The sequence below is a fragment of the Schistocerca americana genome, unplaced genomic scaffold, assembly GCF_021461395.2.
Source record: "Schistocerca americana isolate TAMUIC-IGC-003095 unplaced genomic scaffold, iqSchAmer2.1 HiC_scaffold_170, whole genome shotgun sequence".
NCBI classification, from domain to species: Eukaryota; Metazoa; Arthropoda; class Insecta; order Orthoptera; family Acrididae; genus Schistocerca; species Schistocerca americana.
In genome coordinates this window covers 115,001-120,000 of record NW_025725791.1, presented here as the reverse complement: position 1 = coordinate 120,000, position 5,000 = coordinate 115,001, and the positions used below count along the sequence as shown (strand labels likewise).

Sequence of the window (5,000 nt, the reverse complement as noted above, 5' to 3'; positions counted from 1 at the left end):
CGTGCCGGCCCACCGAGACACTCACTCAAGAGCACCCTGGTAGGATTGCAACGGGGTCCGCCTCGGGACGCACGAGCACGCACGAGGCGCGTCGCACGCCTTCGGCTCGCCCCACCGGCAGGACGTCCCACGATACATGCCAGTTAAACACCGACGGGCGGTGAACCAACAGCGTGGGACACAAATCCAACTACGAGCTTTTTAACCGCAACAACTTTAATATACGCTATTGGAGCTGGAATTACCGCGGCTGCTGGCACCAGACTTGCCCTCCAATAGATACTCGTTAAAGGATTTAAAGTGTACTCATTCCGATTACGGGGCCTCGGATGAGTCCCGTATCGTTATTTTTCGTCACTACCTCCCCGTGCCGGGAGTGGGTAATTTGCGCGCCTGCTGCCTTCCTTGGATGTGGTAGCCGTTTCTCAGGCTCCCTCTCCGGAATCGAACCCTGATTCCCCGTTACCCGTTACAACCATGGTAGGCGCAGAACCTACCATCGACAGTTGATAAGGCAGACATTTGAAAGATGCGTCGCCGGTACGAGGACCGTGCGATCAGCCCAAAGTTATTCAGAGTCACCAAGGCAAACGGACCGGACGAGCCGACCGATTGGTTTTGATCTAATAAAAGCGTCCCTTCCATCTCTGGTCGGGACTCTGTTTGCATGTATTAGCTCTAGAATTACCACAGTTATCCAAGTAACGTGGGTACGATCTAAGGAACCATAACTGATTTAATGAGCCATTCGCGGTTTCACCTTAATGCGGCTTGTACTGAGACATGCATGGCTTAATCTTTGAGACAAGCATATGACTACTGGCAGGATCAACCAGGGAGCTGCGTCAACTAGAGCTGAGCAGCCGGCCGCCCGGGAGTGTGTCCCGGGGGCCCGCGCGAACACGCAAGCGTCCGCTCAATTATTCTGCAAACAGGAGGAGGCTGAGCTCCCCTGCACAATACACCTCGAAACCCTCTCAGGTCCCGGCGGCGCGCAGCGCCGTCCTAAGTACTTGGTCGGGTTCGAGAGAGGCGCAATCGCCCGGAGTTTGGCGAGTAGACGCTTTAGGTGCGACCACCCGTGCTCCCAACTGAGCTTGCCGCTGCCGACAGAGGCCCGGGAGCGTGCTGTCGTGGCATTGCCGGCGGGAGACAACACGCGCCACCTACGGTGACCGGCAGCTCCAACGCCAGCGCCACAGAAGGACAAAAGCCCCACTTGGGTGCCGAAGCGAACTCTCCCAGCACAGCGCACGCGCCAACACGTCCGCACAGCTGCGATACAAACCACCTGCGAGAACCGCAGAGGCGACCGAGCAGCAGACGGCGTCGCGGCGCCGAGCGCCGGGCGGCGGCGCATCCTCAGCGCACACAGTCCTCAATCGGACCAGCACACTGCAGATGTCCACCGCGCTTCGCACCGGGCCCGCGAGGACCTACTTTGGCCGCACGGCGCCGCGTGCAGGGTGCGCCGGCGCGCAGCTGCGCCGCCTGCCGCCTCCGTCGGCCGGCGCGCCTGCCACTGGCCGCCCCCACCAGCCGGCTGTAGCGCGTGCGCCCACGCACCGCGCGGCCAGCACGCCGGGAGGCCCCCCCTCACCGGCCGGGGACGGTCCCACCCAGCCACCGCCGCGTATCGCTTCACACCCAGATGCCATTCACGTTCGTGGGCATGGTGGGTATCGCTGGAACAACCGGTTGGTAGCTCAACCGATCGTCGCCATCACTGATTCACCTCTAGCGAGAACAACCGCACCACAACGGTTTACCAGTTGTTCATTTGCATAACGTCACCAGCAAACGTAGGCGTCCATCGCCATTTGCAAATTCAACGATTGTTGCATGCCTGTGTCAGGTGTCACGACACACTATGTCTGCCCACATACACGCAACAACATGTGCACGCTTCGCGAACACGTGGAAGGTGGCCCCCGTACGTATGCGATGTCCATTGCGCGAACGACTGTCAACCGGCCTCTGTCGCATGTCGCAGATGTGGAACGCAGTGCACCATGCTATCACGGTGTGCGAGAAGAGACGACTACGTCTGACAACACGCGCCACTACATCAACAGACGGCTCATGCTGATCGCCATCCAGGGCATACCACACTGCAATCCAGCTCTTATAGGGAGACGACACGTAGCTGAGTGCACAACATTTGGACCGCATGGTTCGCCGTTGTTGGCGCAGTCGTTGTACGGTCACATGTACCACGATGTATCATTCAGTACATGAGGACCAATGTGCAGTACAGTGTGTGATTTGGACGTACAACATCAGCGGACAGTTGACACAGGCCGTACCACAGCGTAGGCTAAGTGCTTCGCACATGCGAATGCCAATGAACAACTGCAAATGCCAATGAACAACTGCAAAGGGCATTGAGCATGTACGTCCTGCTGCCATCCACATTACAGTGTATAGCTGCAAGGTGTTTAACATGAAGCGATACACTGGGGACCGGGCAGTGCGAGTAGCAAACTATATTGCGGGGGTTGCAGTTAGGCAACACTACACTAATTTAACGCGTCGTATGACAATTACAGAGCAGGTTAAGGCCCAACGTGTGTTGGGTTAAGGCCCAACGTGTGTTGGGTTAAGGCCCAACGTGTGTTGGGTTAAGGCCCAACGTGTGTTGGGTTAAGGCCCAACGTGTGTTGGGTTAAGGCCCAACGTGTGTTGGGTTAAGGCCCAACGTGTGTTGGGTTAAGGCCCAACGTGTGTTGGGTTTAGGCCCAACGTGTGTTGGGTTAAGGCCCAACGTGTGTTGGGTTAAGGCCCAACGTGTGTTGGGTTAAGGCCCAACGTGTGTTGGGTTAAGGCCCAACGTGTGTTGGGTTAAGGCCCAACGTGTGTTGGGTTAAGGCCCAACGTGTGTTGGGTTACGTTAAGGGGCAATGTGGGTTACGTTAAGGGGCAATGTGGGTTACGTTAAGGGGCAATGTGGGTTACGTTACGGCGCAATATAGGTTACGTTACGGCGCAATATAGGTTACGTTAAGGCGCAATATCGGTTACGTTAAGGCGCAATACAGGTTACGTTAAGGCGCAATACAGGTTACGTTAAGGCGCAATACAGGTTACGTTAAGGCGCAATACAGGTTACGTTAAGGCGCAATACAGGTTACGTTAAGGCGCAATGCAGGTTACGTTAAGGCGCAATGCAGGTTACGTTAAGGCGCAATGCAGGTTACGTTAAGGCGCAATGCAGGTTACGTTAAGGCGCAATACAGGTTACGTTAAGGCGCAATACAGGTTACGTTAAGGCGCAATACAGGTTACGTTAAGGCGCAATACAGGTTACGTTAAGGCGCAATACAGGTTACGTTAAGGCGCAATACAGGTTACGTTAAGGCGCAATACAGGTTACGTTAAGGCGCAATACAGGTTACGTTAAGGCGCAATACAGGTTACGTTAAGGCGCAATACAGGTTACGTTAAGGCGCAATACAGGTTACGTTAAGGCGCAATACAGGTTACGTTAAGGCGCAATACAGGTTACGTTAAGGCGCAATACAGGTTACGTTAAGGCGCAATACAGGTTACGTTAAGGCGCAATACAGGTTACGTTAAGGCGCAATACAGGTTACGTTAAGGCGCAATACAGGTTACGTTAAGGCGCAATACAGGTTACGTTAAGGCGCAATACAGGTTAGGTTAAGGCGCAATACAGGTTAGGTTAAGGCGCAATACAGGTTAGGTTAAGGTACGACATAGGTTAGGTTAAGGTACGACATAGGTTAGGTTAAGGTACGACATAGGTTAGGTTAAGGTACGACATAGGTTAGGTTAAGGTACGACATAGGTTAGGTTAAGGTACGACATAGGTTAGGTTAAGGTACGACATAGGTTAGGTTAAGGTACGACATAGGTTAGGTTAAGGTACGACATAGGTTAGGTTAAGGTACGACATAGGTTAGGTTAAGGTACGACATAGGTTAGGTTAAGGTACGACATAGGTTAGGTTAAGGTACGACATAGGTTAGGTTAAGGTACGACATAGGTTAGGTTAAGGTACGACATAGGTTAGGTTAAGGTACGACATAGGTTAGGTTAAGGTACGACATAGGTTAGGTTAAGGTACGACATAGGTTAGGTTAAGGTACGACATAGGTTAGGTTAAGGTACGACATAGGTTAGGTTAAGGTACGACATAGGTTAGGTTAAGGTACGACATAGGTTAGGTTAAGGTACGACATAGGTTAGGTTAAGGTACGACATAGGTTAGGTTAAGGTACGACATAGGTTAGGTTAAGGTACGACATAGGTTAGGTTAAGGTACGACATAGGTTAGGTTAAGGTACGACATAGGTTAGGTTAAGGTACGACATAGGTTAGGTTAAGGTACGACATAGGTTAGGTTAAGGTACGACATAGGTTAGGTTAAGGTACGACATAGGTTAGGTTAAGGTACGACATAGGTTAGGTTAAGGTACGACATAGGTTAGGTTAAGGTACGACATAGGTTAGGTTAAGGTACGACATAGGTTAGGTTACGGTACGACATAGGTTAGGTTACGGTACGACATAGGTTAGGTTACGGTACGACATAGGTTAGGTTACGGTACGACATAGGTTAGGTTACGGTACGACATAGGTTAGGTTACGGTACGACATAGGTTAGGTTACGGTACGACATAGGTTAGGTTACGGTACGACATAGGTTAGGTTACGGTACGATATAGGTTAGGTTACGGTACGATATAGGTTAGGTTAAGGTACACATTGTTGTAAGGAAAGGTTTAATGGGGGGCGGGGCGGGGCGGCCGGTTTGTTGATTGTGATTATAGTAAGTGGATGCCTGCGGCATCATCTGATTTGCCACGTCAGGATGCACCTTTGGCTCATGACAGGCGGCGCTCTCATTCCATGCTTGTGGCAGACCTGTGTCTTTCATTCCTGCCATTGTTTGTGTGCTGTGAGAGGAGGCAGTATTGTGATGTTGGGTGCACCCCTGTGTAGGACATGTGTGGGTGTTGGTGGCTTGGCTGAGCAAT

The 5,000-nt window shown here is 52.2% G+C and overlaps 1 non-coding gene across 1 annotated transcript in view; it reads right to left on the bottom strand.

Moving 5' to 3' along the window:
• Nucleotides 1-839, bottom strand: part of LOC124571426 — a 1,910-nt gene extending 1,071 nt beyond the window's left edge. Inside the window, exon 1 of the ribosomal RNA XR_006971856.1 lies at nucleotides 1-839. This exon is cut by the window's left edge and continues 1,071 nt beyond it. This is a non-coding gene — a ribosomal RNA (small subunit ribosomal RNA).
• Nucleotides 840-5,000: the final 4,161 nt, after the last annotated feature.